Source organism: Cygnus olor, chromosome 3 (assembly GCF_009769625.2).
Source record: "Cygnus olor isolate bCygOlo1 chromosome 3, bCygOlo1.pri.v2, whole genome shotgun sequence".
NCBI classification, from domain to species: domain Eukaryota; kingdom Metazoa; phylum Chordata; class Aves; order Anseriformes; family Anatidae; genus Cygnus; species Cygnus olor.
The window spans coordinates 13689328-13703904 of NC_049171.1; the positions used below are offsets into that span (position 1 = coordinate 13689328).

The window sequence follows — 14577 nt, forward strand, 5'->3', positions numbered from 1 at the left end:
AGTATTAATGAAATTCCTAATGCAGATTTACTGTAATAAGAGTCTTATGCTAAGTACTAACACAAACACAAATTTACCTGAGTGATATGTTGTACTTATTTTCTTTCATTTTGTGTAAAATAAATGAGAAGCTATTATTTCCTGCATTGAAAGAAAATATTTTAACTATAAAAATTTTTTGAAGTTAGGAACTGCATGTCATGTTTTTATTTGCTCCATTCTTGCAACTTGCTCACCTGACAAACTCACCTCTTGGTGGAATGCAGTACACCTACTCATTCTATAGAGACCCTATGAAATGCAGGCCAAGTCTTTCTCCTTCTACAAAGTGTTAGCTGTTAAAAGCAATATCAATCTAGATTTTTCTTTCCTCTTATTTATCAGTTTTCTATTTTACAATTTCTGCTGTTGTATTAGCTATTTAACAGCTAGGTCTGTTTAACAAATTTTGTCCTTTTCCCTTCTTTGCTTCTGACAATTTACCCTTCTTCTGTTGTCATTTGAGTAACGTAACAGAACCTTAAAAAAGAAGGAGGTAGAGCACTTTAAGAGCTGTCAGATTTTAGATTGTCAGCTCATTCCACAGCTGAGCAAACTTGAGCATGAACATTAAACCTTCCCTATTTGTTCATGATTTAAAAGGTGCTTAAGCCTTATGCATAACTTTGAACCATGTCAGTAGTCCAACTGACTTTTTGGGGACAGCAGACTTGCCTCAGATTGTTCATGTTTCAATTCCTCTACTAAAATGGATCTTTGATTCAGTGTTTGGGCATCTGTTATATTCCAAAGCAAAGAAGTTCTCTTACTGTGTCACAGAAAGATGAGAATGTGGTTGCTGAGATACCTGGAATTTCCAAACACAGACTGTTGAAAACCAGACTGATATATTCAGGATAGGAGATTAGAGGGAGCAATGTTGTTATGGTTCACTGTGCTAAGAAAGTTGGTAATGTGCTAAAGACTTTTCTTGAGCTCCATTATTAGCTTCAGGTCCAAAGTGCTGTACAAAATTGTGTGAGTGACAGCAGTTTTAACAGCATGACCTAGCTTGTACTGTTACAAATGGAGAATGAAGTGTCAACATGCCACAGCTACTCAGTAAGGGAAGATAAACCAGCAGACAAGAGCTGTAGTGAAGCAAGTGGGGCAAGTCCATCCATACTGACAAGGCATTCCTATGGTCAAGCCAGGAAGCCAAGGGTCAGGGTCTGGTCCAGATCAGCGAAGTGCACAGTCAGACATGGGCATGACAGCAGAAAAAAAGGCAAGAGCTTGGACTTCAGTGTATCTCTTGCTGAAGAGGACAGATCCTTGCTTGTCAGAACATTTTTTTCACACAGCTCTTTCTACACAGCTCTCATTCAAGGATGCACAGCTTTCCTATTGAAACTGACCCTGAGCCCAGGCAGTCAAACACTGGGGAGCTCCAAGCCCTGGAATAGAGAATTGTGAGGGAAAAGTTACCTAATGAATGTTCTAGTTAGATCTGTTATTTTTTCTTGATATTCATATAGTGTAATTTTAACCATATTTGAGCTAATATGGACATTCTGTAAGCTTTTATTTCTAAAACAAGATTCAGGTTGTGTGTTAAGACAAACAATAGTCACACTGGCAGGGCAATCTATACCTACTCAAATAGGTAGGTAAACTCTTCGTTCAGTTGATAGTGAGATGTGCTTTCTGAAGGTGATTTAGAAAGCTAGCATGCTGTGCAGGAGTATTGCTAGAGACAACCATTACCTTTCCAGGACTCTGTCACAGGTCTGGCTCCATCTGAATAACACTGAAAAATGAATACTGCTGTTCACTCAGGAGCCAGAGAGTAAAGCTCTCTATCTGGGAATAGGTTTAAAATTAGTTTGATGCTCTTTTCCATGACAGCAGGTGCTGAAGATGTTATCTACCTTTTTAGACTTAGCCTAGTTGGTGGAGAGCTAGCCCAAGGAGAGCTGTGCTGCAGGCTATCCTCACTTGGGAAATACACCCAGGGAGAGACTGATCCCTGAGTTTTTTTTTCTTAGGACCATGTTAGAACCATAGGCCCTTTTACTGCAGCACTTCCTACTGAGTCTGCACCACCTTGCAACAAAGCAAGCAAGTTATAAGCATGAAGGAGAAACAATAAAAAGAGCATGATTCTAGCCTAGAGCTAAGGGCACTTGTCTGAGAGTCTGGATCCTGGCATCACAGTCACTGCTCTCTTGCACTGCACCTACAGTGAACAGTTATTAAAAAAAACAAAAATACTTCAACAAAAAAATTTGCAAAGATGGCTCAAAACCACAGCCTCCCCCTCCTTCTTCTTAGTGGCATCAACAAGGAGAGGGTGCAGCAAAAGAGCCTTTTTCTGAGGTGAATAAAACTGCAGCCTAACTCCGCTTCTACTTCTTCCTCTAATTCACAGCCATTCTATTCCTTCTAGCTCAACTTATCAGCATAAGAAGTCTTTAGTTTAAAGTGGTTCTTTCTTACTTGCAAGCCTTCAGGAGTCCTCAGAGATGGAGAAAAACAAGTACGTGTTTTTTGAAGGAATAGCAAATGCAGCCAAAAGGGAAAAGGAGTCAGTATACTCAATAACACGAACAAAACCCACTTAGGGTTTTGTTGAATGCTTTGATCATTTGCAGCTCTATCCACAGTGTGTCTTGATAAAAACAAGATTTGTCAGAGAAGAGTCTCTACCTATCTGAAATCTCATTCTCACATCAGTCACTGGTTATGTCTCCATGGCTAAAGGCATTCTTGCCCTCAGAAATTATCCCTAGATAGTATCTTTGTACCTCAAGATACAAAGTGGCTTGTGACCACATTCCTCAGAGTCAGCCTCATCTAGGCAGAAAGGCTTTGCCCACTTAGCATGGCAATTAGATTGCTGTGACTGCTACTTCGGACTTCAGACAGTGGATCTGAGGGAAAAAAAGCTTTTCCTGTTCAGTTTAGTATAACATGAAGATGTGTCACAATTCTTCAAAGCAGTATTTTTATACCTTTTGATGTTGAGTTCCCTGGAAAGGCATGGTAAGTTTTTGGGGGGTAAAGTGAATTGTGTGTTGTGGACAATGTAGAATGAAAACATGCATACTTCTGCTCTTGTCAATAGTGACTTTAGACAGTGGTGCATGGAGTAAACTATCTCAGTATTCTAGTTTCATTTGAGAGCAAACTAATATATTAGTGGTGTGAATATTATAGGGACCAGGATACAAAAGAAAACTGGATTTAAATAATTTGGCAGATAGATGTATCCTCTCCAGGTACAACCATCTGGGTCATGGCATGTTATCAATTCTGTTATCTTGGTTAAGGTTCAGTCTTGTGTTGTCACTAGAAAGTAGAATTTGAACCATTATCTGTCTGCTGTAGGCTTGCAAAATTGCTTCAAAGGGGACAGAATCTTGAGGTGAGAAACCAAGAGCAAATTTGAAATGACGATGCTCCTCCTTCCTAGGAAAGTAATTTCTAGTCTTTAGGAGAATTCTCTATCACATTCTGTTATATCTCATCTATGAATGCATAGAAACATCTTTTAATCCTGGATCTATTTTGCACTCCTTGAAAGTCTCAATGAGTATCATGTATATTGATATTTACGACAAATGCAAGATCAAGGAACAATATCACATGTGGAGCTTTGGATATGCAACACAATTTATGAAAATGGGCCTGGTGAGAACTAATGACTTTTTTCTAACAGACACTTACATGGAAACAGCTATACCAACTCTCCTAGCTTTGAGCTTGTACTATAAACTGGTTGAAATATGCTGACGTTAGACAGTAAAAAAAGAATGGAAAGTATGCTTTTGGAAGACTTATATTAATGATTATTAAACATGACCAATATATTTAAATTACTTCCTCTGATAACTAATGCAACATTTAAATAATGTCATTTCAAATTACCATCTTGAGTAAACAAATTACTTGAAGGTCTAAAGTTGATTTTGTATCTTCCTTTTCGTTGTAATTTGTGTCTTCTGTAATTTGTCTTATGGCTTTTTAAAATACCTGCTCAAATAGTAGACCCTTCTAAGTAGATACTGCACTAAAACCCTTGTAGTATCAATGTTATGTTTTCAGAGCCAGTCATTTGAAAGCACAGTACCTCAATGTGTTATGCTTTTAAGTTTCATATATTTGTTTCCTTTTTGACTTGGGACTAATTTTGCATGACAGGAAGTGCTAGAGTAACTTGCCAAAATACAGCTTCATATAGCAACAAATATCTTCCTGCAAACCATTCTGCCACATTAATTTTGTTTTCCCACCATTGAATGTATCTCTAATTCAGTCACAGATGCTATGCTATCTTTTTATTTTTCACAAATTATAATAAAAAATAAGGAGCTAAACTGTTGACTTATAGTACTGCTAGTAGCAGTTTGACATTACTTCCACAGCAGGAGGATTGTGAAGAACCCCTTATGGTCTCAGTGCTTTCAACAAAGGCAGACTACAGTCATGTTTTATTATGGAAAAAGCTTAAATATTAAGGTTCATTGTCATGTTTTTTTTGTCAACATTTGTTAACAATAGGGATATGTTCTTTTAAAATGACCTAGACATCTGGAAGTTTTTGTTACTGAGTAAAATGTTTTAGAATAAGCTGGACACAGAACTCATACTGAATTTAAGGAATTCCATCTTTTCCTCTTTTCAATTAAAAAAACCTAACATTTCAGTGTTAATGTTCCAGTGAGAGGGAATTCATTTTTGTCTGGAAATCTAAAAACAAATTGTTCTATAATGACAGGTTTAAAAGTGGCATTTGGTTCACTAGAAACAATGCATTTGCAAGTGTTGAGGTAGTATCACTAAAGAAACTTGTTTCAAGTGTGGCCATAATCAGCATTTACTGGTATTTTAGTGGCAGCCTAAGGAAAAAATGAATATAAGGAGTGTTGTTCTTAACTTCTATTTGTATTGCTTGCAATTCTTTAGTAGTCCCTGAAGATTCAAAGGTGTGCAAGCTGATAAGAGACTGTTGTACAGATTTGGCCAAGGATTTGAATTTCTCCTTTTGTCTGTGTTCTCTTGTCAAACAAAGTTCTGAATCTGTTATAGGAAGGGGTTGTTCTTAGGTACACACAGCTGTGAGGAACTCTGGCTTTAAAATGTGCCAATGATCTTTTGCTTCACATAGAAGTTCCTGCCATGGACAGGTGCTATGACAAGCTTATCATCACTTTAAAGTGTGTCCTTAAAGCCACACTCTGGAACTCTTTGCCCCCCTCATACCCTCCCCAAGCCCTTGTGTGGAACCTATTGGTATTTTTATATGTAAAGCAGAGGATTCACATAAATATGGACAACAGAAATATTCAAGCAACAATTCATCTAATTCTCAGACAAATTTTAAAATATAGCAAATGAATTGTTACTAAATGTGCCTCTCTCCATTTACTATGAAAGGAATCTAGACAATCAGTTCAAATGTAAACTTCTGTACAGTGGACAATGAAGTTTCATTGAAATGAATCTAATGAAAAGTGGCACTATACAATTTTAAAACTTGTCTTTTTTGATGAATAGCCAATTCAATAGAAAACAGTGAATGACTCCATCTTGAGGAATAGTTCATATTTTTTCAGAATATATTCTGTCTGGGATTTTGACTCAAATGTCAACATTTGTAGATGCTTAGATCCCATAACATCTCAGAAAGCAGCACACCATACTTTGTGCACAATAGTTACTAATATTCACACCAAAAGGATGAAGTTTGTGAGCCTTTAAAGCATTACAGTAACAAGACAGTGAATATGGGTGTAGATAGCATACTTCATCTCTTCTACTACATGTATACTCTATGAAATTTGCAGTTTTCACATAATTTAAATACTAGGACAGGTAAAAACAAAACACTTTACTATTAACTAAGAAAGAAACATTTCACATATTAATGCGAATCTCAGAACTTGTTCTGTACCATAATACATCAGCAAGAAGACTTATCTTCCCAAATTGAAAGGTGATCTGTTAATTAGCATCATCTGAGCTGGTTGACTACCTGTCTTTTAATTTAACCAAGGGCTATTAGTTCCTAATGAGAAGGTTGATTATAGGTGTTCTAAACAAAACTGATTAGTGGCTGTGGTCTGTAACAAACACAAACAGCTTACGATATGGTAACAGAGATGAGTCTTAAATGAAAAGGTTATGATTCAGAAATGCCCCCATCCATGTAATTTTAGATCTGAAATGGCAATGTTATGTGATTCATCTAGAGAAGTATTGTTATTCTTTCACTTTTTTCCATACAAAGCAAGCTTGAGAACAAGATACATAGACCAATGGGCTATCCTGACCAGCTAGAAGCAGTTTAGCTCTTAGTTTAAACTTTGCATCAGCGTAGAGGAATGGAACAAATTCCTTTTCGAGTTTTTCTCATCTGTGTTTTGATCACCATGTTTTGATCTTTTCTGTCAATTTAAAGTATCCAGGACATTGATATACTAATCCAGTCATCTGAACAGTTGACAATTTATTTGTAGCTGAGTGATCTGTGCTTTGACAATATAATGTTAAGTGGATATTATCAGACCCTCTTTGTAAATGGACTGCATGGTTCTTCTGCATTTTTTAAAATTAGTCTGTCTGCTAAGCCACTGGACATGGAGTAGCATGAGGCTAGTGTTAAGATCTACATTACTCCTCCATCATTCAAGTATAAAAGATACAAAATAATGCCAATAGTGATTTTCTAAGGAGGGAAACTATGGAAACTAAAAATGTCTTAAGTTGTGACAACTTCAGTGCACTTGACCAAATATTTCAAACTCTTTTAATTCAAACAAAAGAATGGTTTGATAAAATGGCTCCAGAGGTAGATTGTTTCTAATTATGTTTCCATCTTTACTTGAAGGTACAAAATCTATTTTTATATTCAGTGGTTTGGATCTCAAAAATAAATGCTTAAGTCATTAAAGTGGTGGGTTTAGCTGGCTTAAAACACCTTGTGCTTTTAGATAGACTGTCCATGTGGACTTAAGCAAATCATTTAAACACAGATCAAACAAATGTGTTTAGCTGTATAAACTCAGGTGCCTAAATACTATACAGAACTTCATTTTTAATCTCATTTACCCTATGTTCTTGTCACTTAAATGGGAATGGAATTATTTACCCATCTCACAAGAGCTAGATTAGAACAAATACTATGATGTTCTTGATTATTTCTGTGGAGGGTGAGCAGGTACTGTGAACTGATAATGGAATGCAGGAGTTGTGACCAGGCAATTGATAGATGTTTTCTGGCCTATGAGAGAACTTGTGTGTTCCTAAGGCAGAAATTGCCAATTTATCTAAGTCCAGTAGGCAGCGATCCATTTAAAAAAACAAAATCCCTTTACAACTTGCAAGCTCCCGAGAAGATTTAGAAGTGAGAACTTGGACTAAATACCATATTAGTGGCCTTTCCAGGAAAGCTGAGGTACCTTGATAAAATCTTTTACTGCTCCAGGTTGCTCAGATATTGTAACCATACAAATAAGACTTCTGCATTAAAGGCTGTCAATCTGCCATCTTTCTGAGCACTAAAATGCCATAAAAAGTAGCAGGTGTTGCTGAGCAAGTGGAATAAAAGAAATTGAATGGTGAGCTTTGTTAGAGCAGTTAGAACCACACAAACTGCATTCACAGAAGGTAAAAACTAATGAAGGAAATAAGCCAGATACCAGAATAAAGCAATGATTGTAAAGTGAAATGAGAACACTAAATTCAGGTGGTGGTGATAATAGTTTGTAGCTTTTAAAAAATAGAAAATGAATAGAAATGTGTAATCAGCACAGAGGGAAAAAAGGGAAATCAGACTCTGTGGAAGTATGATCAGCAAGTTTTTAGGAACCTAATTAGACATAATACTTGGCATTATTATACAGGGGTGGTTGAATAGTCCTTGCTTTTAAATGTTCTAAGATGTGCTTTGAATCTGTCAGCAAATTATTGCCTGTATGTTTTTTTCCCCCCTTCTCCTTGTGGTGGTAATTACAGACTTAGAGATAACTAGAAATTCAAGTTGAATTTCTTGAATTTTTGGAGATTAATTTCCTCAAAATTGTCATAAGCTCCTTTTACACCTGGAAATAGACACTGAAAAGCAGAAGTGTTTTTCTGAGACTAGTGAAGCAAACTAATTTGTTATTTAGATATATAGTTGCTGTTTTAAACATTAGTTCATGCTCTGCTAAGTTCTATAGTGATTCTACCTTGGTAGAAAACTGTAAAGCAGATCTGCAAGAGTTTCTGACATTGATTAATTCCATTCTGAAAACAATCAGGGTATACAGCATCTGCTTTTACTTCTACAGCAGAGAAAGAAAAAGGAATAGGCTACAGTTAATAAGTGGATGTAAAACCAGCGAGTTAAACTGTCAAGTGGGTGATCTTGAGTAATGGGAGCCAAAAACTATTCCAAACTATTCCTAAAAGAAAAAATGTAGGTGATAAAAATGGACATGTAGAACTAAACCTTAAGTGCATTAAAAATGTGATAGATTTGTACTGTTGACCTCATAAAGCAAATGGAGAATGGAGTGTTGTGAGACATTTAAAAGAATTAAAACTAATAGAGCAGTAATAATGAACTATTTCAACTGTATGCACACAAACTGATCAAATATCACAAAGCAATATTAGGAGAAGTAGTTCCTAATGCTTTCAAGCAATTACATCTTAAGACAATTACTTCTCATGTGTACAAATTAAGAAATTTGTCTCAAGCTATTCTCTTCAATTCACATAAAATGATGGAAAAAGGAAACAACTGAAGTGGAAGCATTTGCAAATTCTGACCATAAAAGAAAAACAGAAAAAAAAATATCTGAAAAAAAGATAGAATGTAATCAAATGACATTCAACTTCAGAAGATATGATTTAAACTCAGCCATTAATGTACATACTCCTTTATCAAAAAATCCTCCTGTTTTCTTAGAATCTGTTTCATGATAATGTGTTAAGTCTGTCAGAGCTTCTCTATCCTGAGTTATTGCCTTCCACAGTTGTTCAGCTCCCAGATACTGTAGCTTTTAGTAAAACTGCAGCAAGAGGACTAACTCTGTATTTGATCCCTCATGAAGCCTGATTTTCCAGATAGATAATTGCCTGGGGGACTGGACAGCTTTTGAGACAATTGTCTACAGCATGGAACAGACTGAAGAACAATAGAAAACATTTAATTCTCCAAATACTGTATTTTCCTTTGTCTTTCAGTGAAAAATTTAAACGTTTTTGTCTCAATTCAAGATTATGTTTTTGAAAAACATCGATGAGGAAAATGTCTTTGGCAAATCCTAGTTAAAGTGCTAGTACATGGACACTTCCTAAGGCTATCATTAAGAAATGATGGAGACATGGAATACCCTACATAAAAGATCATAATAATAAAGCAGAACTCAATAAATGATTCCATTAAAGCATCCTTCAGAAAAAAAAGAAACCTAGTTCTAGGAAAAATGACAGAAAAACAAACCAGAACCATAAACAATCACAAGCAAAATATGAGTGGAAAATTGGAAGTTGCAAGGGAATCTGATCTTCAGATAGTCAAAAAGCAAAATCGCAGGCTCATTTCATCTGTGATGAGCTTGACTGGCATAGGGATTGGAATGGAAATTACTTTGCAGAAATCTGTTTGCATTTGCTGAAACTCATCCTTTCTGAAAACTGGTCTAGTCTCAGAAATGATTCATAGCATTGTATCCTCCTTAAAGAGGAGTTAGGACTAACCTTAAGTGGTCAGTATACTTATTTCTATACCATATTTAAAAGTTGTGTGACAGCATTTCTAGTGCAGTTTTTCTATGATTCCATTTTGTCTTTGTGAGTCATTACCAGGATCTTTACAGGAAAATCCATCTGGATATATTAAATTCCTACAGAGCCATATGACATGTGACAGTCACACTATGCCTTAATATGACCACATGCATAACTAATTGCAACATGAATTAAATTTTATCCCTCAAATTGTAATGAGTTTTTGTTTTAGTCTGAACACACAGTAGAAGACAGTAAGTTTTCACATGAGAAAAAATCCAAGATAATGCTTAAGATGCACAGTAGACCAGCAACGTCAACACAGTTTTAAGTACAATAGTTCAATGCATTTTCATGTCTCCTCTCGGCCACACAATGCTGAGCATCCAATTCTTTTCCATGTATGAACAGAACTGGCATGTATGGAAGTGGAATTCCAATGTATATCAAATGACACAGGGAAGGTATATGTTGGTTCATAGAAGACATCTCAGAGTGTTCAGAGATGAATTACTCTAACAAAGCACAAGCTGAACTCTGAAAGCTAACTGGAAGATCTCTGAGCAACGGCAAGATCAAAGATAACTTCAAGGTATCACTGATCATTTCCATCTCTGGGATAGAAACCCCAGTGCTACAGAGCAGAAAAAGTGTTATGGCATTAGCTTGGTTTGCATAAGTTCATGATAATTGCTCATGATTAACATGGGTGCTAGTCACAGAGGGCATGAAAGGAGATAGATTCTGCTGGAAAAACTGAGGGAGATGAAGAGCTGTCCTGGACACAATACAACATGTATAAAGCCAAGTTACTGAGTATAAAAATTTGAGTATGTTCCAGAAAGCAGAACAGAGGTTATCCACCCACAGTGACAATGCCTAATTTTAGGGAGAGATGCATAAAATGGGAAAGCATGTTAAACAAGAATTAGAAGATACAGCCAGAAGGGAAATATATTTGCAAGTCACATGCAGACTGCTGTGTGATAATACCCTATCTGTATTTTTCAACAGATTGAAAATTGATACAAATGATAGCAAATATGTTTTGGAAACAGAAGATAGAAATACCTCAAACCTAGTTAAATGGTTAGGTAAACCTTAAACAGTACACCAAAAAAAAAAAAAAGCTACAATCTAACACTAAGGCAAGAGAGATTTTTAAAGCTAAAAAGCATATTTCAGGAAACTGAAGCTGTATTGAATAAGGAAAGTCCAAAAAATCTAACAGATTAAATGAAATGAAAACCTTAGCAAGGCAAGTCAAAAAAAATTTGTAGAAAACCATGGAGAAGTCAAAACTAATAAAAAATGCTTTCAAAAACACACTGGGATCAGGGGAAGCCATAGAGTCTTTAAATCCAAAAAAAGACTGATTTATAAAAATTGTGTTTTGAAAAGATAAAGCCCTGGTAGAAAAGCTAATTTTTACACGTATGTTCAGTGAGGAGGCAAGGAAGAAGACTGTATGATAGTGTTTTTTTTTCCCCCCCCATGCAGAGAAAGTTTGGAGATTTGTATCAAGTGAAAATATCAGTAAAAGAAATTATACAGCAAGCGAAAAAGAGCTAAAAAGATCAAAAGAGGTGTACTGGATCTAAAGTATGAACTAGATGACTATTGTATGTAAATTCTTGTTTAAATTCACCAGTGATTTAGAAGGTGGCAATTTCTAAAAATGGTACCTACAAACTACTGTAGACAGGGAAAGCTGTCATATAAATTAGCCAAAGCTATTACAGTATTATGGGGCACATGGATAAAGGAAAAGTATTAATACAGATTTTGTAATAGGAAGTCATCTATTGTTGTTCCATTGGACTTTGAATGAATGTGCATAAATAAGAAATATATAAATTAATATTCAAGTTTATAAAAGGCATCACCATTACCAAAATATTAGTATCTTATTAAAGCTGTCATGAGAAGAGAAATGCAGTCTTCCCATAGATAAGATAGGAAGCAAGTTACAGGAGTATCTTGCCTCTACTGTGAGGGGAAGGCACTTCGGTCATTTTATTGGGATCTACATTGTTCAATAGATTCATAAATTTATAAGAGCAGGTGAGAACAAGTAATTAATTCTGATTTCCAAGTTGTTCACACACAATCACACAGAATCATCTAGGTTGGAAGAGACCTCCAAGATCACCCAGTCCAACCTCTGACCTACTACACCAGTAAACCATATCACTAAGCTCAACATCTAAACATCTCTTAAAGACCTCCAGGGATGGTGACTCAACCACTTCCCTGGGCAGCCTATTCCAATGCCTAACAACCCTTTCACTAAATAAGTTCTTCCTAATATCCAACCTAAGCTTCCCCAGCACAACTTTAGCCCATTCCCCCTCGTCCTGTCACCAGGCATGTGGGAGAATAGACCAACCCCCACATTGCTACACCTCCTTTAAGGTACCTGTAGAGAGTGATGAGGTTACCCCTGAGCCCCCTCTTCTCCAGGCTGAACAATCCCAGCTCCCCCTCGTAAGACTTGTTCTCCAGACCCCTCACCAGCTTCATTGCCCTTCTCTGGACTCTCTCAAGCACCTCCATGTCCTTCTTGTAGCAAGGGGCCCAAAACTGAACACAGTACTCGAGGTGCAGCCTCACCAGAGCCGAGTACAGGGGGACAATCACTTCCCCAGACCTGCTGGCCACACTGTTTCTGATACAAGCCAGGATACTGTTGGCCTTCTTGGCCACCTGAGCACACTGCTGGCTCATATTCAGCTGACTATCAACCAATACTCCCAGGTCCTTCTCTGTCAGGCAGCTTTCTAACCACTCATCTCCCAGCCTGCAGTGGTGCTTGGGGTAGAATAAGTTTTTTTATCTTCTTTCTACAAGAAAGAAAAAGAGAAGGTCATATCTGTGATGGACATACAAATAGTACAGCTCCTTGCAGAGGACTCAAGCACAGAGACCAGAGCCAGAGAAAAACCCTCTGATCCACAGATGCCAACAGGACATGAATGCACAGCAGCCCCAGCAGAGGTAATCACAGACTTACCCTTCACAGATGAAAAAAGTGACCCTGCTCAGTCTCTTGGTAATACTGCACCTATGTAGTCAAGTCCCTTGCAGTACATACTGAAGCTCTTTGTGAATCCTCTGGAGAGTTACACAAATGGCTTGATATATCTAGAGACTAAAATATAACCCAAAACCAGAAGTGTACCCCACCACATCCCAACAACAAGTTAGCCAGCAACCTCTGCTAAATATCCCTCTATTAAGGGAATTCCAAGCACTTAAAACCTAGAAGGCTACAAGGTCTAAAGATTCTACTGCCAGCAAAACAGCAGAAAAAAGCTCCAGAAATATAAGAAACTGTCCCTAACCCTGAAAAAGGCTACACCTTACATACTTACTTTTGCTGTTTTCAGATACCCACTGGCACAGGGAACTTGGATGATACATTTCCCCTAAACCCTGCTGCATCACTTTAACACCAAGGTTGTAACTTTGATAACATTTGACATACAGGTGAAGGCATAAGGTCACATTCACAGTAAGCCCCGTAATTCTGCAAAAATCCTAAGAGACCTAGAACCACAAAGCAAACACTTAAAGTAACATCATCTTCCTATCCATAAGCATGCTCTAAAAGTTACTCACCTGAAGAAGAGCTGCATGCAGTCAAGGCACCTACTACTATAGAGCTTGCTTTACTCTAAAAGATCCTACCAGTTGTTAACATTAGTACTTGTTAAGACATGCTTAGCTCTCTCAACTTGGAAACACATCAGCCCATGCACTCTGACCCACCTGAAGAACCCTACCACTGGCTGAAGGAAAAACAAAGCACTTACCCCAAAGAGCAGCTCAGGCAGAAAAAGCTCTCTGATGGGACACCTACGGCTTATATACCATTAGGCCCACCTGGCACCCAACCAATCACCTGGGAAAGGGGCGGGGCAAAGCAAAAATGTAGAAATCAAGCAGGATGAGCAGCAGCTGTGTTGTTCTTGTTTATCTGGCTTAGCTCAACAGTGTATAAAGCACAGCACAGAGACCTGGGCTGTTTCTAGAAGTACCAATTCTGGTGCTTTTGCTTCAGCTTTGAATACTGAAAGGACAATATGACTAAATAAGTAACTGAAACTGTTTTAACTGGAGTTAGCTTGAACCTTTCTTTACGCTCGTGGTGGATGAAGGCCTCTCCATATTAATTCTCTTAGGTTTATAACTGCTGTTAGTAATGTTAGCCATAATCTTCTTTTGAATCTGAACAGTCTTGTATGGCAGTAAAAGGATTGCTTAATGTTGGCTGCCCATATTTTTCTTTTGGGGGCCCTTAGGTTCATTGTTTATCGTTTTTAGAGTACTTTCATGCCAATAAAGACCAGGCAAGATTATGACTGGTCTTAATGAAATTAAGTACTATGAAAACTGGGAAAAACTACTAGGAAAATTTACTGAGAAAGTTTAATATCAGCAAGCCAATGCAAGTGGTAAAAAATATTTTAAATATATTCACTTTCAGTGGGATTTGTGGAATAAAGGGAAAGACATAAGGATAAGAAAAAGAAATTTCCCTTAACATGGAGAATGTTCCTTTTCCCAGTTGTGTAAAATGGCATCAGCATAAACTCTTGCATCCCCTTGGCCTTTTTGATTTTTAATCAGGTTGTTTTAACTTTTATTGTCTTATACAGCATGTGAAACTGAGCACATGGTTCCTATTAAGGAGATTAATATAGACCTAAAGATATACATCTGTGCCTTCTTTTTGACTATATCAGAGTAAATTAATCAAAATATGGGTTTATCCTTTTGAAACAGCACTTTGACACTTAGAGGTTCTATCAT

At 37.0% G+C, this 14577-nt stretch overlaps 1 long non-coding RNA gene across 1 annotated transcript; it reads left to right on the plus strand.

Annotated features, from left to right (window-relative positions):
* The first annotated feature begins 867 nt into the window (after positions 1 to 867).
* Positions 868 to 9243, plus strand: LOC121067887. The gene is made up of 3 exons (XR_005818500.1): positions 868 to 945; positions 2429 to 2518; positions 9101 to 9243. It is a non-coding gene; the product is annotated as an uncharacterized LOC121067887 (long non-coding RNA).
* Positions 9244 to 14577: the final 5334 nt, after the last annotated feature.